The following is a 27172-nucleotide window of genomic DNA, read 5'->3' on the forward strand; positions in this document are numbered from 1 at the left end:
ACGACAGTCAAGCCCCGCCTCTGCGTACGTACTCCGTCACCAGGAAGAACGAAGAGCAAGAGATAGACGGGAAATAGGTTTAGCATAATTTGTTACTCCATTTTTTCAACTCGGAACATGTTAGAGGGAAAGCCTGAACCCGGTTTTCTCAAAACGCCGTTTATGTCACATTATTGTACGAGCTAAAGAATAAATACCTAACCAATCAGTTATGACGTAGCTCGCTGGAAGAAGACGTACGCATAATTTTTCCGTTATAAAAATGTATTTTTTTTTCTAAAAAATTATTGAGAACCGTGAATATGAATAGGTCTCTTCGTGCCTCCACTTTTTGTCAGTTCGTAAATGTAATATGGCGCCATTGCAAGATGGCTGCAGCTATATGCATGATCAGATAGACCAGCGGTACAGCGTTGCCACCAGGCTGACATTGTCTCTCTTTCGAGGATGTGACGGGGAGGCCATTTTATAGGCCGGACCTGTGCGCTTTGTTAATTTATGTATATCTACTCCACCTCTCATTTCTATCCGTTCAGTGTTTCGATTTTATTAGCGAGGGAGTGCACGAGGGACTGACGGGCTGGAGAGTTGATTACTTTATTACTATTGGTAAGTTTACTGAGTCCCGCCCAGCAGGGGACAAGTGCTTCCTTAAGTATGAAACTACATTTCCCAGTTGGCTGTGCAAGCGGAGCGGAAACACTCTATTATGAAATATGATGAGCATGGCCACCAGCCAACCAAAGAGTTGCGCGAAAGACAGCAAGCTATTGATGTGGCGTGTGGGTGGGGCTCGGGATATTGTGACAGTATTGTGGGCTCTGTTCGAGGTTTTGCTCGGCGGCAACGACTCCTGTCTGTGCGAGCGCGGTCCGGGAACAGAATGGCTGTTAACGGCGGTGGGAGGCCGTTAATGAAGAAAGTCGATGGTGTGGTATAATACTTCCAGAAAGGTCATCAACTTCTCGGTTCTCTTTACTGTTATTTTATTTGGTTATCGGCTCCATTGTAAAATTTCTGGTTGCGCTTCCCGCTTTGTCTTGTTTAGGATTTTGCAGTTTTGTACGGTAATTCGTGGTTCTGTATCTTCGATGCAGACTGCCCACAGATGTCTCTTGGTCCAGTTGAGATATACAGATGTTAAATAATAAACACAATGGTGTAAGGAAGTTGAGAGTGGCAGTGACAGCATGAGGTGTGTTTTAACATATTTTTTCTGAGACTGAAGGTTGGGCTTGCGAAGATAGGGCACACCGCACTAAGAAACTACTCCAGTTCTACCTTTCAGTATACCAGCTGTTTTTTTTTTTTTTTCAAACAGTTCAGTGGGTGCCCCATGTAATATCTTTTGAATTCTTTCAGGGACTCTCCAATTTCACTGTTCCAAGGTGTTTAATCACTTGCCTATAAAGTCCTTGTGACACACCACCAAAGACCGCTTCAGGATGGTCTTTAAAATTTGTCATAGTATTGATCAATGTGGCCTTCCACAAGAGCTTTGAACATTTATTTCCTCCATTACACAGCTACTGAAACGTTACACTATATCTGTCACTAGGAACCCCATTCTAATTAAAACCGTCATTGTTAGTGCAGACAGAAGCTCTACTGGATGTCGGTATATGATATTCTGGGGATGTTACATAAGGTTAATCTCAGGGGTTTTAATGCTCTTCGTGTGTATCTTCCACGAGCCGAGTAGCTCCTATAGGGGCAGACTGTAAAAAGGAATGGTATAACATTTCTTCTGCAATTTGTATACGGACGACTAATCAAGCAGGCAAAGTTAAATTGTTTTGTAACTTTCGGGACCACCAAGCACACACTTTTAGTACCGAATTCTCAGGGTGATGGGGTTAGAAGTGTTCCAAGGCCTCTCGGGGAACTGGTGTGGGGACTTGACACTCAACAGCTCCTTAAAAGAGAAAAATAACGATTTTCCAAAGACAGTGTTTATACAAAAGAGAAGTACTTTATTATTCACTATGCGGTATTAAACCAAAATGATATCAAGAAAGTAACAGAGTTCTAATGAGATTCTAAAAGAAGATGCACTATCTTAATTTACAAAGCAAAAACAGAGTTGCAGGCTTACAGTAAAACTGCAAGCAGGTGACGTCGTGGTGTGGTCTGGTGTGCACAACAGGAGAAGCCTGTGTAAGAGGCCAAGGGATGCCCCTCGAAACACGACCGTATTTGGGGAAAGTGGTTGGGCCCGCTGACCTAGCCTTACACTTTCTTGGATTGCATGAAAATGTCTCCTTTCTAGATGTGTGTCCCATGCTGCTCCGTCTTGCTTATGTGCCCTGTGCATTACTTGTAATGTATTGTTAAGTGTTAACTGAATGCTTTACTCATAAGCAAAATGCAATAAAGTTTATTACACAAACAAACGGCAAGCAAATGGCGGTGCTTGTGAGTCGTAGGTCAGTGCCCACGGCACTCGAGATCAGTTTATCTAGCAATTATACCACAATCTCAATTCTAGGTCCCCATGTCAGATTAGGTCCAAATCAGTTCAGATGTACCTGCTCTTGTGGCAGTTCGACACTGAGGCAGGTCCTTGTCATGATGTGCTGCAATATTGGGTGGCCTTGCCTTCCTTCCAATGGTGCTGGGGATGGTCGAGATAGAGCAGACGGTCTGTGAGTAACTACATGCTCCAGAAGAACTAACAAGGCCAGTGCAAAATCTCCCTCCCAAGCAGTGAAGAGCCCACCCTTAAGTTCTTTGTGATGTCGTTTGTCTGGGAGTTCAGAAGTTACACATAGTGTCAGTACCAGTTACCAACACTCAAGCACAGCACAGGTGGACTGCAGTCAAGTTCTTCTTTGTCAGTGTGGCACATCAGTCTGCAACAGGGCACATGGAGGCCCACTCCAGGATTTGGATCTTATCCTGAAGACGTCCTACCCATTGAGGATGTTCATGGGCAACAGACGCACACCCTCTTGCTTTTTGTGAGCGCAGCACACAAGATAAGATTTCTGGGATGCAAGGTGAAACGCTCTGTCAGATGGTGCTTAGGGGAACAACAGAGTAAGCAGCGACCCCTTGTTACCATGGCTGCTCACTCTGACTTCAGGGTAGCAAGAGTGAGCAGTCTCGGTTTTCTTAGGTAGGTAGTGTGGGGGTGCTGGAGCTTGGAACACAGCAATGAATTAACAGACCTAATAAAGTGAATTTCCAACCTGGTGTTTCTCTTTGCAAGTAAGAAAGTAGCTTACTCTCACAGTTATATCTCGTACTGCACACTAGAATAATCAAAACAAGTAAATGTCTCTAAATGCTACATTGGCAGGTGCTTTGCCCAGCCCACTGCCTCTCTGTCCCCATGTCTCTTCCCCAATTCTAGGTCCCCCTCAGTCACTTTACGGGTAAACAGGAGTAGCATAAATATAACATAGGTACAGTTCTGTCATTCCAACACATATGTGAGCTCAGTTTTAAGTGTAATATTGGTTCACGGGATGAGTTGGTCCTCTCCGGGTCGCTTTCAAGACACCTGATACTTAGAAGCTATGCCCATACACTAGCAATAGCAGCAGAATTGTGTGGATATCCTTTGATCAGGGTTATGTTTGGCGATGTGCCCACTTGACTTCATCTTTACGGTTGCCTGAAGATCATCAGTCTCAGATTCACAGTTCTGTCCAGATCATTTATAAGTGTGGTCCCTCGGGGTTCTATTAGATGGCACTTGCATCCTATACCAAAGCCTGCTGGGCAACAGCTGTAGCCCCCAACAGGACCTTCAACACTTGGATAGTTGCAGCCCGCATGGACTGGTCACAGATTCAGCAGATGTAGTCCCCAACTGGCCGTTCATTAATACAGCAGATGCACTCCCACATGGATCGGTCACAGATTCAGCTAATTCAGTCCTGCACGGGCTGATTACCAACTTGCAGTCACAACCTTGTCCAAGCTCTGGCAATCAGTTTGTCACAAAGTCGCATTTTCTACCTCAACCATTGGAAAACTCTATGGTGTCTCTCTGACACCCAGGTTCTCCCAGATCACACTCCAGCAGTCAGTTTCTTCGGGGGGGGCTCCAAATCAATGGAAGTGCACTGTACCTCATATCTTCCTTGGCAGTCTCACTTCCTGCTAGATGGGCAGGCACCTTCCCTTTCTCAGCAGGTAGGCTTCTAGACACTACAGGACAGGTAAACCGCTTCAGATCCAGGCTTCAGTTATGTCTCATCATCTCCGGGAAACTGTCTGTCAGGCAGACAGCAGCCCTCTGAGCACTCTTCCTATCACTCCATTCTTTGGTCACAGAGCACATGGAATTGGTACAAAGTGTGGAAATTGACATCACACATTTATACACATCTGGCAGACAGATCTCAAACTGTAGAACCAGTGTGAGGTTGTTTATCACACAATTGTCCTTTCAAGGTTGCTATCCAGACACAGTAAGGTTGATTTCACTCCTGGGACACCTACGACAGAAGTACAAAGAGGATCAATGTTTCTGAATCTTGCTGTCATTAGCCCAACAGAAGGTGTAATCAGGGAATGACAAAAGGGAAGGCCTCAACTACATGCTTCCTTACCTTTTTGCAGTTCCGCCCCTCTCCCTAGCATCCACCACGTCAGTGCCCAGGAAAAGTAATCAACAGCTCTTTGCTAACCAAAAGGCCATATAGAATATCTAAAACAAAAAAAAAGGTCTCTACGACCTCCCTTGAGTGGCTCTGTCTCCTCCCTCCAGCTACATGAATGTGAGCAATATACTTCATCTGTCTGGGAGCACAGTCCTTGCAGTCTTTCTTATGCAAGGCCAGGAGCATCTAAAGGGGGTCCCATTGGTTTCCATTAGTCTGGCTCACTCACACACCAAGCCCGTACCACAGTTGCCCACATACTCCAGCATCCTAAACACTCCCTTGGGATAATAGTGCAAGGGACAGGGGAAACACATAGAAGGTGAACTTAACACGTGCAGGCCAGTAGACCATCACTCAAATGATCCAGATAAAAATATCTAGTTTACCCTACTTATTCCTAAAACACTGCATGCTGGCACTACCACGTTATATACTAAACCCGATGACAGGGACAGTAGTACTCTTTCTCAAATGAGAGCATGCTTGATGCGCCCCTCCAGGTCACAGGAGAAGTCCCGGATATCTTTTAGTCAGGGACAGGCCTAGACCTCTGTGCACATGATAGCCTAGGCCAAAAATAATTACATGCAGTCAGTCACTCTGGGCCTTGGGACATGCCCTTTTTCCATGCAGGGGACATTCTTGTCCCAACACTCTAGCACTCAAGTCAGCCCCTGCAATGTCCCCCTATTTAAGACAACCATAGCCAGCAATCACGCTATCTTGCATCTCTTCAGTGCAGAAAGCCAATTGTCATTAGTGTCAAATGCACATATTTGCAGATACTTACAAATGCATTTACAAAGGAGTTTTGACACGGAGAGCCGGAGTGAAAAATCAATGACCAAAGGTCTGTTTATTTTTGCTGCAGCAAAGAGGACAGGTTTACCACTGGCATCCCAGGCCCGAAGTAAAGTGTGCTGACATAAAGCGTTTAACAGTGATATTTATACTCATACATCAAAGGATACATAAAATGTGTAACTAATGATATACGTCATACAGATATTTTAAGGAGTTAATCAGTTTCCACACACTGGTTCCATTCCCAGCCTTGTCCTTGCCTCCCTTCTGCAGCTGCCTGACTCCCCACATTCTTGAGACCCTTCAAAGGATTACGTGGTTCAAAGGTATAGATATCAGCCTTTCCCTCCCCAAAATACCACAGCCGAGGTCAGTTAGTTATTTGAACACACAATTATAATGAATACAGTGCCCCAGTTAGGGAAAGAAACCAGCTGCAAGCCTATGGCGTGGAACCAGGCTTATTTTACCTAAACAAATATACATAAGATAACATATGTGATAGACAGTGCGTTCAGAGACAACAAAAGCTCAAACTTACACGTGTAAAAGAAACGAAGCAATTCAAAATGAATTCTAACAATCGACCCTTTTTGAGTTTTTTTTTCTTCTGAACATAATAAACGTTTTGAATAGTTCTAAATTTCCTCATATATGTTGAATTTTACTCCCACTTCATTGAAATTTGCATTCATGGGGACATAAACAACCGATGGGTATGAGCAACCAGTATCTGTAGTGAGGACAGTGGGGTCAATAGCCATTAGGGAATTTATCTCTTCTCTCTGCATCATAGCTCGATTGGTTTCTAGTATTTTCACTGGCGGAAGTTTACACAATTTTAAACAGGAACAGAGAGCAGGTAAGCACTGCACTAATAAACAACTTAATACAATAGCTATTATTATAAAAAGTATGTCTTTAAACAACCAGCCCCACCCCCCAAACCAAGACCATAACCATGATAAACTCCAATCGCCTCCTTCATATTGGCCCCCCTTTTCAAATACCTGTACTGCTTCTTTTATTTTCCCAATATCCAATTCTATCTCTGATGACTTGTTGACAAAATAACAGCACTTTTGCTGGTACTGATGTTGGATTAAAACACATACTCCTCCTTGTTGTACTGTAATCAAGTCTAGGGCAAGCCGATTTTGTATCGCCAATTGGGCTGCAGAGTTTATCTCTACCTGTATACTTCCTATGGCCTCTCTGGTGGCATTAAATGCAATGGCTAATTCAGCTGACATATTCATCATTGCCAGTTGTAAATCGAAAATTCCAAATCCGGGAATAAGAACATGTAATACTTGAAATACCCAGTTCTTTCGCTCCTCCAGTATGGGTGTCCCTCGTTTGTACCTATGTGCAAAACTCCCCATGTTAAGGGGCTGGGAAGATGATATATTTGATATCACAGTAATGTTGGGTGCCAAATATGCCAGTGAACATATCCCTTCCCAGTTTAGAGGCAGTACTTTATATGCAGTTCTTCCACATACGAAGTACATGCCTCCCTGGATTTGTGAATTTATAATGCTGTATTTTATTCGAGGCAATCCTACACCCTCTGGGGTGTCATGCTCAGAATTATTGCAATATTTGTAATCTTCCCAGATTGTATTTAGCAATGATACATTTGCCCAGGGTGCAACATATGAACATCTAGCCGTCCAGAGGGGGCCAAGGAAAACCCGGGACAATATTACAGGTGAATTTTTCCCATTTCTATCTTGTTCTCTGGAGGGATCATATAACAATCCTTCTGGATCTACTAGAATCTCATTTTCTCCCACAGTCAGGTTCCAATAATTCACAGTGTAATTTTGATGAGTCCCATTAATTAACGCTGTCCAATTTCTGTCTATTTTCTCCTCTCCTTCAAGATCCCAATTCCCTGTTTTTATATCAAATAACAAAGTGTAAACACACTGTTCAGGAGGGATCTTTCCCATGTATTTTGCCTCTGGGTTTTGCCCATAAAAAATAGGTACCAAAACATATGGGAAACATTTTAAGTGTGGCATTCTCTCCAGGCATCGGGGAGAGCTTGTATTCTGCCTGGGTATTAGGGAGCACCGCACACCTAGGGTACCATTGATATTCTTGTTGGTCACATCTCCAAGTGGTATTTGGTACAAGACACACTTCCCCTCTTTCATATTCGCTTGGTGATACTGGTACTTCATAAAGGCCTATAGGATCCTCGGGGTGTCTAGACAAGTGCCGGCAAATCCAACAGTCAGTGAGACTTAATGTCTCCGCTAATTTTCCATGAACCTTTATCAATGGATGTAAGGTAGGATTTTGCAACAATGATGCAACACCACTGGACATTATACATATTAACATAAGGGTCACTAGGTACTTCATTATGGTTTTGTAGAAATAGTTATAAGGCCACTCTTCCCTATTCTCTAGAGGGATATTTGTCCTGCCAAATGGATATATTTTCATAATTTTATTGTGCTCTTCTCCTTGGTCCTACAACTTTTCTATGATACCGTTTTACTCGTCTCAACCGCCTACGCGTGTTCAAAAATATACTCACACAATTACCAAATATGTAAATGCAAAATATTGATATCACTATACTAATAATCATATACGTATAGATACAGATAAGTGAATTTTTCCTTCAATGTTCACACCCACTAGGGTTCAGCACCGCCGTGCTTTCCACTCTAGCAGTTAGGCTGCACTGGTTGGTCCATGAACAAGTTTTTTTTTTTTTTTTTCAAATACAGGACAATAGAGGTTGGCTTGATCCTAGGTCCCTTAGCTTCTCCTTTTCAAGTTTTAACTCCTGGTGAGTCTCAACTCCCAGTGAGTAAGTCGCAATACTTCAAAGTTAGTCTTCAGTATAGTTTGTCAGTTTCTTTCAGTGTCTCAGCAAAATGAGGTCGGAGGCCAGCAATTTTCAACCAGATCAGTGATGTGCTTGGGTATTAAACAGAAAAAGGGCACCTTTTTTTACCGCTGGGACTACAAACCGCACCAACCCTAATGGCTGGCCGCTTCCGTAGAACTGGTACTTGGTTTTTTTCCTTTCTCGCCAGTCACAGAACTGTTAACTCCATTTACCCACTGCTTGAATAGCGTTGCACAAGCTGCATCCCACTATACTTGTGTTCTCGTTGAGACAATTGTTCTGACCAATGTTCTGGTGTCGTTGCACAGGCTAGTCACCTGTGTTCATGCTGGAATTTTAGTCATCACAGTCATTTACAACCTCGTCGCCCAAAGTGTGCGTAACAACAGTGAGGATAGCTCGTTTTAATGCTGGTACATCAATGGCATCGGAAATGCCGGTGGCGGTGAAAGCGGGGAACTGTATTTCACGAAGGCAGGCGTGCCGTATTCTGCTGAGCAAAGGATTCCTTGGCCATTCAGAAGAGACCTCAGTTTGCAATTCCAAGCTAGGAGCTATCAGGGTGATGTAAATGTAGCTTTTCGTAGGGGTCACCACCTTACGCACCTTCAAAATTCTGTTCATTTGGATGGGCGAGGACGCAGGTTGTATCGATGAGTTTGTTGATCTTCAAACAGCAACTCTTCGTCACTGGGCTGCTGTGTCACCTCAGGAGCAGAAGTAGCACTTGAAACCTGTGGAGGTGTTTCCTGTCTCCCTACTTCGCTGTAATCAGGAGACAATGGTAATTCTGCTGTTAGAGTACTCTGTAGTGGAATTGGTGCACGCTTACAGTGGCTAGCATGTATCCAGTTTTTCCTTCCTTCCACTTTCACCGCTGTCTGTGTTGCAAGCAGTACCTGGGCTGGCCCCCGCCACCTGGGCTGAAGACTGTTGGTTCTTTGAAAATTCTTTGTCATAAGCCAATCCCCTGGCTTAAAAGGGTGACCAGGGCCTTCAAGAGGAGTCGGTAGGCTGGCCTTGACCTGTTGGTGGATCAAACGCAAATCTTTAGTCAATTGTTTACAGTAATCTACAAACAAAGGATATTGCACTTCAGAAAGCTTCTTTGGTCGTGGTACCCCCCAGATATTGGCTGGCCTCCCCATGACAACTTCATAGGGGGATAATCGTGACTTGCTACTGGCAGTCATCCTGATGGACATTAATGCTAGGGGCAAAGCATCTGGCCATTTTAAGTTGGTCTCAGCACAAATCTTAGCTATTTTGCTCTTCAAGGTGTAATTATACCTTTCTACAAGGCCCGCTGATTGTGGGTGATTTGCAGCATGAAATCGATGTTTGATGTTAAGGGCGGTACAGACCTTCTCCATTACCTCATTAGAAAAATGACTGCCATTGTCACTCCAGACTAATCGTGGCAAGGCGTATCTAGGAAAATATTCTTTTAGTAATATTTTGGCGGTAGAGAGGGCACCATTGTCTTTTAATGGGTAGGCCTCTATCCATTTTGAAAACATGCATACTACCACTAACACGTATTTCAGTTTGTTACACGGTTCCATGTGGATAAAATCCATCTGTATAGCTTCAAAAGGGAGATCAGGAGGGGCAAAGTGGCCAGGGGGCGTAGGGGTCCCTTTTCCTGCATTGTGCACTGCACACACCATACAACTTTTAACCAGGTTATTAGCAGCTTTGGATATCAGAGGATTACTCCAAACATGGTCCAAAGTTGTCTTGATGCCTTGGGCACTGATGTGTGCAGGACTGTGGGCCATAGTAACCATAGCGTGTACATAGCAATTAGGTAACATCCATCTTCTTCTGTCTGTGTCATCTGTGTAACAACCCTCACTGTCTAGTCTACCGTTCTTCTCCCACTGTTCCCTTTCCTCTGCTGTTGCTTCTGCTTGAATATCTCTCACACACTGCATGGTATTTTCTAATACTTCGTACTGGGGCTCTCCCTTGATGCTACTCTCAACATATGCATTGTCAAATGGTGCTCGTGCTGTTGCTTTCGCTGTAGCATCTGCAAAAGCATTTCCTCGTCCTATATCATCAGTAATTTTTTTGTGGGCACTACACTTAATGATTGCGACCTGACGGGGCAGGCTGAGAGCAGTCAAAAGTGTCACAATCAAGTTGCCATGCTGGATGGTAGTGCCATGTGACGTGATAAAGCCTCTATTCGCCCAGAGTCGCCCAAAATTATGAGCTACTCCAAACGCATATTGGCTATCAGTGTAGATGTTAACACTAAGATGTTCACTTATTTCACAAGCTCTGGTGAGGGCAATTAATTCTGCAGCCTGTGCCGAATTTTGCGGGATTCTATGAGATTCAACCACTGTTTTGACTGTGGTGACGGCATAGGCTGCAGTGGTCGTACCATCTGGTAACTTGAAGCAAGACCCATCTACAAACAGCTCTCCCTGTGGGTCAGATAGGGGAGTGTCTGTCAAGTCTACCCGTCCCTTAGTTTCTTCCTCAGTGGCAAAAATGCAATTATGATCAAATTCCACATTGTCCTGAGGGAGGGGTAGTAACGTAGCTGGGTTCAAGACATTGCACCGCTTCAAAGTAATATTTGGACTGAACAATGTTAATTCGTAACCCGTTAGACGAGCACTGGTGAGGTGCTGCGTCTGTGTCTTGTTTAACAAAATATCAACGGCATGAGGAACCATCACAGTGAGCGGATTGCCACCAACAAACCCTTCACTTTGTTTCACCGCAGCTGCTGCAGAAGCCACTCCTCTAAGACAAGTAGGCAAAGCTTGCGCCACAGTGTCCAAGGTGGAAGAGAAGTATGCACAAGGGCGTTGTCTCCCACCTTGGTCCTGTGTCAAAACAGACAATGTACAGCCATGCTTTTCATGCACAAATAAAACAAATGGTTTGCTGTAATCCGGATTACCCAATACAGGAGCAGAGCACATCGCCTTTTTTAATTCTTGAAAAGCCTCCTCACATTTGTCAGTCCAAGGTACAGGAGAGGGCACATCTGAAAGTGTCAGAGCAGTCAATGGTTTTGCTATAAGTGAAAAATTTGGAATCCACTGTCTGCAAAAAGATGTAAATCCCCAAAATGCTCGGACTTCAGAAGGGGTGCGTGGTGCAGTCATTGTATGAACCAATTTAATTCTGTCTGGATGTAATCTCCTTCCCTCCTTAGAGAGGAGGTGTCCTAGATAGGTGACCTCCTCTCTACAATACTGCAATTTTGGAAGGGACACCTTATGGCCCAGAGGTGCTAAATGATGTAATAATGCAACAGTATCAGTCTTACATTGTGTCATGGAATCTGAGGCAATTAAAATATCATCAATGTACTGCAACAATGCAGAGCCTGTAGGTGGATTGAATTGGTCTAATTGACGTTTAAGACATTGACTATATATGCTCGGGGACTCAACAAAGCCCTGTGGAATTCTTGTCATCGCGAATGATCTACCAAAAATCGCAAAGCTAAACAAATATTGAGATTCTTCGGCAATTGGAATGCTAAAGAACGCATTCTTCAAATCGATTACGGTGAAAAAACACGCAGAGGGTGGGATCATGGTGAAAAGACTATTCATGTCTGGGACCACGGGAAACTGGGGAATTACTATTTTATTAATTTCTCGGAGATCAATAACTAATCGATATACTGTGTTATCAGTAAATGATTGCTCACCATCTAATCTATTAGCATCATTTCGTTTCTTTACAACAGGAAGGATTGGACTGTTACATGGGCTGCTCACTATTTCCTTTATGACACCTGCATGCACAAGATCAGATATGACTGCCTTGAGCCCTTTTTCGCTTGATTTAGGTAATTTGTATTGAGGAACACGAGGTAACCGGGCACCTGGTTTGATTTTTATTACAATAGGGTCGATATCCATAATGCCTACATCATTCTTGCCTTTGGCCCATAAGCGAGGGTCTATTTCCTGTAGCTCTGGGGGTAAGTCGTATTCCTGTGAGAACATGCACCGAGTTGGGGAAACACTATCCATAGTTACATAGACACCATCCATTGAACAGTGAATAACTGCATTTAATTTCTTTAACAAATCTAATGCAAACAAGTTTTCATTGCAACCTGATGTTAAAGAGAGTGGCGTGTGTACTGTAAATGGGCCTACAGTTACTCTCATAGGTGTTGAGATGGGGCTCACCACGGGGATTCCAGAAATCCCAATTGATGTGGTATGAAGCCCAGACAGGGGAGCCCCGGGGACTGCAGAATGTGCAATAGATGTTCTGGTGGCACCAGTATCTAGAAGAAACTTATGGCCCTCTCCTTCGATTTTTACATCAATGTAGGGACCATTTTGATCTACAGGAATACTTACTCGCCCCTGGCCCTGTCTGTGGCTGTCCTAATAATTGTAGGATTCAGAAAAGAAATCATCAGCATAATATTGTCGTTCAAATGCATTGTCAAAAATATTAGTGTTACGCGGGACCTGATTCTCATTCTGCGAATTCTGATCAGTTCTACCTCTTCCTCGTCCTCGTGCATTACCTGCCGCGTTCCCTCTATGAAGTGACATACTTTGTCTTCCTTCCAGTAATGGGCAAGTATCACGCCAATGTCCATCCTGCTTACAGTAGGCACATTGGTTGATATTTAATCGGCGGTCTTGGGGTGGTGCAGATGCACCTCGGCCTCGACCCCTTCCCCGTCCCCTTGGTGGGCCACCCCTTTGCTGAGGGGTTGTATCCCGCTGAGGGTATGCCTGCTGTAATAATACCTTTTTCTTCAATTCTTTTACTGACTTCTCATTCTTTTCTAATTCTTCCTTGTACCTGCTCTCATAGTATTGCGCCATCTGCAAAATCTCTGCCTGTCCCTTCGTCATCCACGAACTCTCTGTTGCTTTTAATTTTTGTGATATTTCAGGTAGAAGGCCATTAACAAAGCGTTCTACAAATAGTGTGACACCTGTTACGGTGGCGAGGTCTTGACCGCTAAAATCTATGAAAGCTTGTTCAATTCGAGTAAAATAATCTGGGACATCTTCACCTATTTTCTGTTTATAAGTGGCAAGCTTTCCCCAATCCACAGTCTGAAGAGGTATAACAGTTTCTAACTTAGTCAATATCCGATTAGGTAAATCTAAAATATCCTGATGCGGCAGGGTTCCTGGTGCCCTTTGTGCTTCACGTGCTTCTAAACCCCCCCATGTATTTCCCAAAGTAGGTGCATCATCTACTCTTCTAATTTTATGCCAAACTTCAGGACCCAATAAAACACCAAAAAAATAGTCAATGTCTTTGAGTGTCATGGTTGTGGTGGAAATGGCAGTTCTAAGGTCCCGATAGAATCCAGCTGGATTCTTTCGAGGGTCTGGCAAGTCTTTCTTTATAGCCATTACCTCCTCCCTTTTCCATGGTATATGAACAAATTGGGCCACCGGCACGGGAGCTGGTTGTCCGGCGGCAGCTGCTGCTGCGACTGCAGCTGCAGTGGGCATATCAGGGTGCACTTCCCTCATTGGGTACCCCTTGTCATATCTATTTAGAACATCTTCCCTGGCTATGACACAAATGCGTACTCCCTCATTTATGCTGTTACTATCAAGAATACAAGCCCTACTGTCCCGCCATAATTGGTTTAATTCTTGTTCATAAGGGAGAGGGGTAGAATCTGTAATACAAGACTTCCAATCCCTCTCCAATTTTTCAATCATATACAGCAGTGCTAATTGCTGTCCAAAATGTGACATCTGTTGTATTGTGTCCATAATATCGGTGTGGGTGTAAATAAGATGTGACATCCAGTTATCTGACTGATCCTTGATAACCCGTTTTTCCCAATCCCCAATAGTGGAGCGGGTACTAGGGGGCGAAATCGACTTAATAGGTGTGCCCCATATGGGTGAAAGTGAGTGTAAGGCTGTGCACTGTCGGCGTTGTCCATTTGGGGTATTAGGGGCAGGGGACATTAGTTGTAACCTTGCAGTGCTGGCTGGTTGTGATGGGGCAGGTGGTGGAGGGATTAGGACTTGGGCTATTGGGGTAGCTTGGGCTAGAGGCTGTGGTGGTTGTGGCACATGCTGCTGTAGTGGTGCACCTGGATTTCCCAAATTGTGTCCTTGCCCTTGCTGCTGTTGCGGTGCCCCCATGTTAGGTTGGGCTACTGCAGGGGGTGTGTAAGGTGGAGGTGCAGTAGGGCTATTATCTAATAGCTGTAGCATTACCTCATCTTCCTCTAATGCATGTTTGGTTTCTGTTGGCTTTGATACATAACTTCCCTCCACCTGAGCCCTATGGACTCTATCTTCAGATTCAATCCCTTTCTGGGTTTGGGACTGGTGATAAAGGGCGGCCTTTTGCATGATGGTTCTCCTATTTTCCCTCTCTATCAGTTTATCTGATTTAATTTTTCTTTTATTGGCTTCCATTTCCCATTTTCTGTACACCTCAAACATATGTTGTCTAGCCTTTTTATGAAACAAACATTCCTGTAGGTAGGTTAGTTTCTTTAAATCAAAAGATCCATCCTCTGGCCACTGGAGGTCAGGACAATGTCTAGTATATCTGCGCCATATACTATTATACAAATTGTTCTCTAAACCATAATCCTTTAACATGTCCCACCCTGGTGTTCCCTCTTTTGGGATCGGTTGCCTTTTATCTAAACGTGGCACATGATTTCGGCGAAAACAAAGACATAACCCTTGCCAACATTTCTTATTTCCCATATCTAACTTTTTAAATTTTCAAAAGGCAACACACACATCAAATTTCAAAATGCAACATGCACCAAAGAAACCCTTGTTCAAATGTGCACCAAAGAAAACCTTTTTCAAATGTGCACCGAAGAAGAAAAAAAACCCTTTTTTCAAATATTTACCAACTTACAAATTGCTCCAGGCCTGGGCAAATTACTCAAACAAGAAAAACACATGTAATACAAATTGTCAAATGGTACCTTGTACAAATGCAAATTTACCAAGAACTAATCATTCCCAAAAATGATAAGTTATCCAAAAACAATTATTCTCTCAAATGCAAGTTAAAGCAGACAAATAGCCAGCGAGGAACAGTCTTACCTGACTATCTGCTTTTTCCTGGATTTCTCTCCGGCCGCCCGTGTCAGACTAATCCGTCAAGATAAACACCGATGTTTCAGGGACTTCGCTGGGACATCATGAGAAAGCGGGGGGAAACCTGCCCGGTGGATAAGATGCAGCTGCTTCTGAAACTAAGTCTTTGTGCAGGGGCCCCTGGAATCTACACCTCCGGAACGGCGTCCCCCCACTGGCAGCACGTCTCGTGACAGAGCTACTGAAGATATCCACTGGAAGGTCCCTGTTCGGGCGCCAAATTGTCAAATGCACATATTTGCAGATACTTACAAATGCATTTACAAAGGAGTTTTGACACGGAGAGCCGGAGTGAAAAATCAATGACCAAAGGTCTGTTTATTTTTGCTGCAGCAAAGAGGACAGGTTTACCACTGGCATCCCAGGCCCGAAGTAAAGTGTGCTGACATAAAGCGTTTAACAGTGATATTTATACTCATACATCAAAGGATACATAAAATGTGTAACTAATGATATACGTCATACAGATATTTTAAGGAGTTAATCAGTTTCCACACACTGGTTCCATTCCCAGCCTTGTCCTTGCCTCCCTTCTGCAGCTGCCTGACTCCCCACATTCTTGAGACCCTTCAAAGGATTACGTGGTTCAAAGGTATAGATATCAGCCTTTCCCTCCCCAAAATACCACAGCCGAGGTCAGTTAGTTATTTGAACACACAATTATAATGAATACAGTGCCCCAGTTAGGGAAAGAAACCAGCTGCAAGCCTATGGCGTGGAACCAGGCTTATTTTACCTAAACAAATATACATAAGATAACATATGTGATAGACAGTGCGTTCAGAGACAACAAAAGCTCAAACTTACACGTGTAAAAGAAACGAAGCAATTCAAAATGAATTCTAACATTAGGGAGCTGCAGGAAGACCATATCCATCACTCAAGTCGGTTCCTGCAAAATCCCTGTTGCCATTTCACAGTCTTGGGCAGTGACCTCAACCTGATCACCATTGCTGTGCCGCTTCTCTAAACAATCTACCTCCTGCAGGGGTGTGCTCCACTCTCCTGTTTCTGCAGGCCAGATTTGGTCCCAAGGTAGATCCACAGCTCTGCTCCAGCAGTAAATACAGACATCCAAGTAATGTCCCCTTACTTCTGGGAAGACTGTCTGTGTGCAAAACTAGCCGTGGATCACAAGAGTTCCCGACCTTCTGCAGAGTGCAAGGTTTCAGTCCCACTATAATAGTTTCCAGAGAGGGAATATTGATTCATCTGTGACTATTCTATTTCAGTTTGCTCAAATAGTGTATCCCTGTACAGCAGAACCGACACAGACTCTGTTCCCAGGTGAACGTCCCACAGTAAGGAGTTATGTGGGGTGCATCCACGTGGAGCTCCCAAAACAGGAACAAAATCAGAAGTCAAGATCTTGGACATGGCAGCCAGCTGCTTTTTGGGATTATCACCTCTACCTGATAGACAAAGGGCAGGCTCTAACAAAATGGTCCCCTCTGCATTACAAAGACTGCCACCTCCACCGCAACACACACCAGCCATCTAATCTACTGGTAGTGCTCAGGAAGGAATAATCCAGCAGACCAGTGCCAAAAGGTCACTATTGATTAAAAAAAATTATCCTGCCATCACTACCACTTGCCTAGAAGCTGCTACGTGGAGGGTAAGTAGTCTTATGTAGTGCGTGGGACTTACTTGGTGCACCCATCCAGATAAGAGAAGCCAGCTCCGGTTTCAGGTTTACTCATGCCCTGTGCTTCCTGTAAGGCCCACGCTCGGGCAGCTGTCCAGCCTCTCTCTTAACACTGCACAGATAAAAGCTGGGATGTCTGTCTGTCTATCTCATGTATCTGTCTATCTACCCTTATATCCATGTAACTTATTGGTTTATATGGTAGTAAAATAGCTCAGTTGTTGTATGTTACTGTCCTTTTACATTACAGAAATCCTTGTGTAACTTGCAGGTCACATTTACCAGTCCTGGTAAAATTGGTTGGTGGATTATGTGCCTGCTGCAAACAACTGCATATAACTTGTAAAGTGATAGGTTTGAATTTTTCATTTTATTAAGGCTGATAACATGGGTATTGTTGAGATAGCTGGTAATGAACACCAATAATAAAGGCCAAAACAATTCACTTTGTATTGTATTATTTTAGTCATCTTTTCACTTATAGATCTGCCAAACGTACATACATAAACAACTTTAAAAAAGTAAATCTTTTCATGTGACATTTAGAGAGAATCTTTGTCTTCCCTAATGTACTACTGAGTCTGGAGACAAGGATTATCTGTATATAACTGTAACAAAAACATGCCAAAGAAGGCATTTAGATTCAAGGCCCTAGTGATGAAATTAAAAGCTTTCAAATATCCCCAAATATCGCACCCAGAGCAAGCACCAATAGGTGATGCTCTATCAGGACACTACACTTAAACACATTTGGAGGGATTTGCAGGCACTCTGACAGAGGAGCTAATTTTTGTACCATTTGGTGGGGTTTTATGCAATCGATTGTATTCATTGAAACCTAGTTAAAGCTATCGCACTTAAGTAGTGATAAGCCTTTAGCATACTCTTCTTTAAGTCACTTGTTCATGAACGTTTCTAAATATTCATCAGGAATTATTTGTGACAGACATTAGTCAACAGTCCAAGAAAGCTTTACCGAAGTCAGATATGTAAAAACAAAGAGAAAAGCACTCATGAGAAATTCAGTATGAAGTAATACATTGAACACTTATAGATTTTAGAAGGAACATTGATCGTGCCAAGTCTTAGCATGCTCAGATGATTGTTGTATGCTCTGGTCACAAAACAAATGAGGATTACTTTGGAAACTCGCAGTTGGGTAACCTCAGGTAGTGATTCACACTCACAAAGCTATGCAGGGGTCATTCACATTCCAACAGTAACAATTGTTTTTGTCCTAGTGTGCACACTGAGATGTGGCCTCAAATATTATCGGGATCCTTTCCCTCACTGTGATCCTCCAGGATTCTTTGGACCCAGGGGGACTCGGCTTCTGATGACTTCACTGATAGTGATACTACACAGATTACCACACTGATCTACTAAGATCTCTCAGTCGTGTGGAGGCAGATGATTGAACGTTCAGCCACAGGCATTTCATTTACCACAATTTAAGGTGTCTGGGGTGATATGCTACCTCATTCTCAAGCTTATACCTCACTCAGTGGAGCATTCTAAAGGATTGTATGGCGTTAGTCGTGCTGTGGCTTTTTTCTGGCCACAGTAGCCATCTTCTGTTTTTGGGCAGTGTCAGTATGGAGGGGGTAGAAGTCGTAAATGTTAACCCAAATTTGCCAATTGTGTGCCAGGACTTATCGGCATTAGATCTACCTATTTTAGGTTCCGTCCGATAGGCCTTCTTTTCCAACTTGCTATTTACTATTTTCTTTCCCACCATGTGCTTGATCTGCAATGTCTTCACCTTGACAATGACCTTTATGGGTTAGCAGTATATTGTGTGAGCGAGCAAGTCAGATATTATGATTCATGTGCCCTTCAACAGTTGATATTCTGAGAAAACCGACAGTCTACTCTGTTTATTTCTTATCATCTGACTTGTTCTAGCCCTCCCATGGTGTGATGCTGGTGCAGGTGTGCGGACGTTTATAAGAAATCTGCTTAACAATGGGACACAATGCTGCAGAAATCTACATGCCCTATGAAGCTGTCCACTTATCCCATTTGGTGTCAGCCCGCGATTTCACATATTATGGCAATGTTCTGATTGTGTGAGAATTCTGATATCACTTATTTTTAATTTGTGGCTTATACAGCATGGGCTGTTTCACCGTCGACATCAGAGTGATTTACGCAATAGCAAACTATAACAGACCTCTCTGTGTGTAAGTATGAACAGTATCAATGTAATGATTTAGATATGGAACAATATAATATGACTATCCAAGCTTCTTGAGAGTTCCTGTTAGTGTTGAGATTATGTGAACGGAGATGTTATTTTGTTTAACTTTTGCTGACTGCTGTTCTGGTTGAACCGTTATTAACTTGTTTTTGACAGCCGAGTAAACTGGTTAATTGGGATTCTTTCATCACTGTCTTGAAGGCGGTCTATGAGGGTGGTCTTAAGGGTGATGGAGAATGCTGTTTCAGATACTTGATGCAGAACCAGGAAAGGATTGGAAGACGTTTTTTTTTGCTTACTGAATTGTGAGATGTCTAGAGTGACGAGCACATTATTGTTCATTGAATATCTGTATTTACACACATTCTGCCCAACACACAGGCACATCCTCAACGGATACAATGCCAGATGGTTGGCCCCTTCCTCAACAGTATTGTCTCTGATCGTTCAGGTAGCTGTGACTATCTTATAATAGCTTCACATCACATTTAGGACAGACAGAAACTAGATGACCGCTGTGACCTAAGATCTACAATTTGTAATTTGGATTAAAATGTTTTAGATAAAATATGTTTATAATAACCAGGATTCATTTTAATGTCTGTCAGGTAGGTTAGATATTTGCCATTTAAGGCTTCGTAGATGTTGCATCCATTTCGTAGTAAAATCTATAGGCAGCTGATGTTGTAGTGATTTTAGTAGCCGAGAGATGTGATCAGTCTTTTCATGTTTGAAATAAGTCGTGCTTTAGAATTTAGACTTGATTTTATGGATTCAATACTAGAAATTAGGGAGGCATATGAGTAGTGAAGTTGCTTAGTTCAGTCTAAACATAAGCTGGGGTTAGGGTAGTATCTGCCAGTCATGAAGAGAGACCAATTACTTTATGTTGCATATGATAGGTAGTTGCCAGTGCACATTTCCTGCTATGTAATTTATGTCCCACTGAAGCGAGTTTTTCATAAAGTACCAAATTTAAATATTTAACTTTGTTTTATAATCCTAGGTTTGCTCCTGAGTTGCTTTGAGTGTATAATCAAATGAATTCATATCTGGGTAGGAAAAAGTTTGTTACCAGATCATGCCATGCCATGTTACTTATATTTTCCTGTTGACCACAATAATGGATCCTACTTTGTGAAAATGATGGACAAAACAATGCAGTGCTGATTTCTTTTTTTTTTTTTTTTTTTTTTTTTTTTTTGCAACTTTCGTCATTGTTCATCTTCAGAGTTCATCTGCCTGTGCACATTTACATAGAGCATTTGCGGCATGCAGCTGCACAAGTGATGAATGGAGAGTACCGACTTAGGCCAGGCTGACAACGTTTGTGGTTCAAAAGCGGTTTTCTAGACTATCCACCATGAAAGGATCTAATGTTCAAATTCAAGAAAGTCAAACTATCCCTTCTTTCTAGATCATGGCTAAGTCTGACCAGCGAAAAATGCCACAGCTTTACTGCAAGTTAACCACTCATTAGAAAAGGTCGAAAGGCATCTTCTTGGAAACATGAGCACATATTCACTGGAGAGTTTGGATCTGAACACATTGGCCAATCCTAAAATCATACCATCATTGCTCAGCCTCTGTTTGACCCCTTAGCAGCTTGTTTTTTATGATTAGCATAAACCTAAAATTTACTATTGCCCTTCTTTTTTCCCGTCCATAATCTTTTATGGACAAGTGACCCCACTTACTGTCTTCTCTGAGGAGACTAACATTTTTTAAGCATGACCGAAAGGGCAGAGTTGAAGGAATTTAGTGAACACTCAATATCCAACTATGCTGACAGCAAGACTTGATTATAACCTGCAACTGGACTTTCGATGTTCAGTTTCCCCCAATATTGTAAAAAAAAGCAACAAAATTTCCCCTGCTTTTGTACACAGGGCGCCTTAAATACCTGTACTCAATTTGTGGTAAGTGTAATACTGTAGGGTTGTGCTTAATAGCTAATTATGAAATATCTCAGATAAATGGATATTATGACTTTATGGAAATCATTTTAATTTACCAGTTTTTCAGTTGTGTCTGGAGCATTTTTTTTTTTTTTTCATTTAACGCACGTGGTATTTCCACTTGCACAATAGATTTGTTTTCTGGTTGGAGAGCGCTTTCGCCGTTCACTTTAACTGGCAGCATTGTAAGCCTGTAAGTTTGTGTACTAAATAGCCTGAAGCGTAAGCCATGCGTCCTAAGTAGTTTTAAATCTTGCTGATAAGAAGCAAGTTAGTGGCAGAAACCTTGTCTCCCGGTAATTGCTTATCTGCAGTTCTTTCATATAATCTCAAATGATTGGGTAGATTGGGTGTGTTACTTTACGATCAACAGTGATCGCTGACATATATATTGGGTTGTTTTGGTTTTCCGGTTTGTATCTGCAACTGAACATTTTGATTGTTCCCCTGAAGGCAGGGATGTATGTATACCTCTTCTACCACTAGGAGGTTTCATTGCACTTTGTAAGATTTCTTTGCAGGTTAGAGCTTTCAAGCCCTGCTCGATTTCTGTTTGACCAGGGTCTGCAGGCTTGGTTGGAAGAGCATGTTGTTGATGTCTGGAATGAGTCAAGGATGTTTGGCCCTCCAACATTTTGCTTACAGTGTATTCCCCGCAGAAGGTAAAAAAGGATATTCTGGTTAGTCTTTCAATTAATGGCTAGCAAATGGTACTGCACCTACTTAGTGGGTTTGCAGTTATCATAACTGTTACCATCCTCAAGGGCAACAAGCGCCTTGGTTCGCGTGACACCCAGCAGAGTTGGACCATGGCTGGTAATGGGAGGTGGGCACCTAATACTGGTTGTCAGCCTCAGCATGACTCCCCGAGCTTTCCACCTCTGGCAGTGGAGATAAGAAGTTACCCTGGTGCAGTCAATAGCAAGAGGCAGAAGTGTGTGTGTGCACCCCTGTCCCTATCAAAGTTCGCTTGTGTGCGCTGTCCTTTCTCACCTGCACGCGCTCATCCTCCTCTTTCAGGTGAACATGGTGAAGGACTTCTCCACTGCATCTCTCCTGCTCAGGGCTTTCTGCATTTTATCGGTAAGCATGCATGCCTGTTGGATAGCTATTCAGATTAATGCACTTGTCATATTGTTTATTGAACAATGTGCTGGGCACAAATTGTAGAAAAGCAGCCTGTCATCCTCGCAAGGCTGATAAAATGATCCCAAACCTGTTGGGTGGCGATGGCAATGTATGAAATCGATAAATGTTATTAATAGCATATTAAATTGTATAGCCAATATGCTGTCATATGTAGAGCATGCTGCAAAATCTCCGAATTTGAGTTTCTTTGTAATGCCTGTGTTCTGTGACATAAAACACTGTTGCTGAATGGTGCATGTTTACATGTATGTGGTCTTACCATTCGTATATCAAGCCTACTGTATATCCCTTAATGTATGGTGTGTTTACTGGGGGTGTCATGAAGGTGCAGTGTCAAGGTTCCTCCAAATGTCTATCTTTTTTCACCCACACATAATGAGCTTGGGGCATGATTCTATAGCCTTCTCGAGGATGAACAAAGTCTCAAAATTTCTGTTCTGAGCAGTGTCACTTGTCATGAGGGAAACACAGATTCAGTGACTGGAACAGAAAGATAAATTATATATAGTCAAATAAATAGATTCATATGTATGTAACATTACAGTAAAATGTATTTATAACATATGCAGCAGACCGAACCACTGTGAGGTGAGCCCTGCATAAAAGTGAAACGAGAGTGGTGGGTGGATGTAGGATGTGCGTGAGATGCATAACCTATTGCCCTGACAGCAGTTTAACTAATAGGTTGTGGAACCAGTTTGGGGTAAAGCACTTTAATGCCTCGTCAGCGGTAGCAAGTGCTGCTTTAATCCAGTTACATTATGATTCAATACCCGCCTGGCCAAAACTAATGCTTATACCATAACCGTCACTAGTCGATTGTAGTTCATACAGGCTACATAATAATTTCCTTACAATGCTTCACACTTTTACTCTCAGAAAAGACAAACGCTCTAGTCGTCATGTTCATTGCCCAGTAATGCACTGGTCCACAGCATTAAACCACCCATTTCCAACTGAACAGGTGTGTAATAGCTGCCACATGCTGCTCAGCAGGTTGTGGCAGATGCAGGTCCCAACATGCTACATAATAGAACCTCTTCTTGATATCTCACAATGACAAATAGAAATGGGTTGGTATTAGCAAAGTCCATCCCAGCAGATATCTCCATTTCTTCCTCCATCCTATGCCTACTGAGGACCATAAACTTTATACAGAATATCTCAGAATGGACAGCCCATGAAGTAACCAGCTAAATGGACTATGATTTGAAAAAATACACAAAGGGGCTGCAGAGCTTCTGAAAGCTGCAGGATTACTGAAAACCATAACTGCACCCCTTTTCGCAAACTTCTTCATATGTCACAGTGATAAGCACTGTATCCCATAACACGATAAGCACTCCTCAGTGGTCATCATGCACGGCATGGAAAGTTTTCTCACATAGTATCAAAACACAGACAGCACACTTCCAACCACAAACCCATGATGTAGCGTGCTACCCATGTAGGCAAGTGCTTCAGGCTCACCACATAATGGTAGTATTCTATAAATACTGCACTACAGTTCAGTACGGTACAATTGCAAGGTACTGGCTGGTGTTTAGTGTGGAGAGTAGGAATGCTGAGGTGGTTGGAGAGCCATGCCAGAGTCCCCTCAAGTCTTTTTCCTTAAGTGCTGCCTCATATTGTTGAGACCTTATTTTTAGGTATCTTTTGTACTGCAACCGTGGGCCGTTTGAGTCTGCGGCTTTCTACTTTAATTTTGTTCTTCCTAGGACCTTTACTGCCAGCATGAGTGCAAAACCAGGGCCCAAGAATACAGCCAGTCCCTCTGGCTATTTAAACTTTCAGCCAACATGTAGAAGAGAGATATTGCAGCAACTTTAATTTGTCCGGAAAGGTGTGATGCCATTGAAGATAATCTTTTGACAACAGTAGTTTTCTGCAAAGTGGGCAAGTAAGGTCCTCCTTCCACTGTCCTGATGAGTCCTAAGTTATGAAGGCCGAAATGCGTTGACACTGTTTTTTGGAGGAGTCTCCAATAAATTAAAAAGGCTACAATCTGAATAATTTGAGGTATACACACCAAAGGAGCAGAAGATGTAGAGGTCTTCAGTCTGTGCCCTCCTCACAAGGTCTACCTCTGACTGTGGACGTTATCCAAAAAACTGCTTACAGGGATGTGGAATTCCTATCGCCCGACGCCCAGGACATCTTGTTTTGGGTCAAGGGCAACGAGTTTTCATGTTTATTTTGTCCTTGGGACAAGTAGGCCAAGCCCCCGCAGCACAAACACTTAGGCTGCCAGTTTGCAGAGAAGGGAATTGTCTGCAGTTGAGGTAATATGTATGTCCAAAAGTTAATGCTGTTCGAACTTGTACTGATGTTTCATTAATGAAGAGCCTTCATTATTAGGGTGAGCGCTGTAAATAAACGTTTTAAGGTCACACTGAACCGCTGACAGTAGTTCAGTTAAAAAAAAAAAAAAAGTGTACACTTGTTTGAAAACGTTAACAATATGAGGCTAAGTATAGTGCTCCCAGAATGCTCTCTGATTAGATGCAAATGTTTGCAGCAGCTTGTAAGCAGGAGTGATGATTCTTTGTTTTCAAAATTCAATGTTCAGAAAAAAATACAAGTAGGAAAAGATATGTTTTGCTAATAATTTTAGGTACTATTTCTTTGAAGCCTCATTTAGTACAATGTGTTGATGCATGCTAGTATTTCCCAAAAATATTTCTAATGGGAAGTCAGTGTAACCATTTTCAACAAGATTATAAGAAGCATAAAAATAAACAAGCTCTGGCAAAGCCAACCGAGCCAACATTTTTGTGAGTCTTTTGGTTTTGTCAATGCGTGTCTTTTTTTGACATGGCTTTTATTTATTGTTGTGGGAGCTGCCAGGCCCTTACAATTGGAACAAACACTGGCAAAAAGAAAACAAAACGTTTTTGGTCTCAAAAAGCACACATTGCCAACAGTGGCGTAACAAAGGCCCACATAACCACCCTCCAGGGGGCCCCCTCAGCACAACACCTGCCCTGAATGAGTCTAGAGGGAGGGGCCTTTGCTCCACTAGCATCAGAATTTTTGACCCTAGTGGAGCAAAGCACCACAATAGTGTAAAAAAGTTTGACGCTATTTTACCTAACACCGCCATGGTGCGCCGTATCTTAAATACGGCGCACATATGGTGGCATTGGGGAGGAGGAGTGGGAAAGAAAAGTGGCGATTCACAATGTGAAGCGCCGCTTTTCTTGAATCTGGCCCAAAATGTCTTTGTTAACGCCAGACCTAATTAGGGCACCAACTCTTAAAAAAAGTCGCTAAACTGCAACCTTAGTATACATCTTTGAATTAGTGGCTTTCATTAATTCACAAGTGAATTCACAAGAACTTACAGAAGTAGACCAGATAATCGCACTCCAGAAAATATTTGTGAAATGTATTTTAGCACAGGTAAATATGCATGTGTAGATTTGCTCATGTGAAAATCTATTGAGTGTTTACAAGTTCACTTTCCCTCCAACCTCTTTTTTCCCAACCCTGGAAGAACTTCTACTTCTGCCCAGGAGTAAATTTCCAAACTTTCTCATTATGGGAAAAGATTAGAGGAATGCTGGTGAAAATCCGTAAAACATGCAAGTTAGTAGGTTTGCAGACTCAAAGGCATTCCAGCCCTGGAACTATTGCTTGCTGTTTCCTAAAGCCCCAGTTTGTAGATCTGTGGAAAGGTGGCAAAATAAGTAAATTGCTATAGTAGGTATTGAAATTGCAAGTATTCAAGCCCTACTATAGTAGTAGCCCTGACATAATCAAAGAGGCTATTTTCAGAGCTCTTACATAAAGCAATTGCTGCCATAATTTGTTGCCGCACTACATGGCACCAAAGGGACAAGTAGATGTAAGAAATAACCTGTCCCGTGGACAAGTGGATATTTGATTAAATTCCACACCCCTGGCTTAAAAGCCACATAGAAAACAATACAAACTATTGGAAGAGAGAAGAAAAATGTTGTTGTTGGGTGAGCTTTGTTGTATGTTTGTTTGGATTGTGTATATATTGTGACACACACGTGTTAAAATGTACAGCACAAGTGTGACATGAATACGTTTCAGTTTGCTAAGATGTACAATATTGTTATGCTGTATGCAAGGTGAGTCACAAAACTAGAAAATTAATATAAACATGTCAACAAAAAGCTTAAATTGGCTGCATACTTCTATAATGTTAAAATATTATATCCAGAAATGGTCCTGCTTGTGATAATAAAGTTCAGTCCAATCATAGGATTCAATCAGGAATAATTCCGTTCTTAATAGTAAGGTTCACTCTGATTCGAAAATGCAGCCAGAAACTTCAGCCGACACGTGTTTCATCCTATTTCGGACTTTATCAAGGCTGAATAAACAGTAACACAAGTTGTAACAAGAATTAAGGTGATTCAAAGATATCCAGCAATGTAAGAATTCACTCATCTTTTAACATTAACCCGATCTAACAGATCAGAGTGAACCTTACTATTACGAACGGAATTATTCCTGATTGAATCCTATGATTGGACTGAACTTTATTTTCACAAGCAGGACCATTTCTGGATGGATTCACTATGGATATTATTGTAGTGTTTGTTTTTTATTTATGTATGTTTAATGTGTATTGTTAAGTTCATATGTCAAATGTTGTCGAGGGTGTTATAAATATCTGTTTCTTGGATTGAAAGTAAATACTTGGTTTCAATGGACTGCATCTTCTAATGTGTCTGTCTATGTTCTTCAAAAGATTGTATATATCTGTTTTCTCACATACATATAACTGCATTTGTTCCTTTTTCAAGATTGCCTCTATATGATTATATAAAGTTTA

At 42.3% G+C, this 27172-nt stretch overlaps 1 protein-coding gene and 1 long non-coding RNA gene across 7 annotated transcripts in view; one reads left to right on the forward strand and one right to left on the reverse strand.

The window, feature by feature from the left end:
- The first annotated feature begins 354 nt into the window (after positions 1-354).
- Positions 355-27172, forward strand: part of GCC1 (GRIP and coiled-coil domain containing 1) — a 49822-nt gene continuing 23004 nt past the window's right edge. For 2 of the 6 annotated variants that reach the window (XM_069229413.1, XM_069229412.1), the window contains exons 1-2: positions 771-953; positions 22234-22296. The gene's annotated coding sequence lies outside the window, so the exon portion shown is untranslated. Of the gene's footprint in view, positions 610-706; positions 954-22233; positions 22297-27172 lie in introns of those variants that run through there. The other 4 variants (XM_069229414.1, XM_069229415.1, XM_069229411.1 and 1 more) reach the window with 4 other exon arrangements.
- Positions 5447-16342, reverse strand: LOC138288142 (uncharacterized). Its single transcript, XR_011202351.1, has 2 exons — positions 15354-16342; positions 5447-9320 (listed from the first exon to the last, which is right to left on the reverse strand). It is a non-coding gene; the product is annotated as an uncharacterized lncRNA (long non-coding RNA).

This window comes from Pleurodeles waltl, chromosome 4_1 (genome assembly GCF_031143425.1).
Source record: "Pleurodeles waltl isolate 20211129_DDA chromosome 4_1, aPleWal1.hap1.20221129, whole genome shotgun sequence".
NCBI lineage: Eukaryota > Metazoa > Chordata > Amphibia > Caudata > Salamandridae > Pleurodeles > Pleurodeles waltl.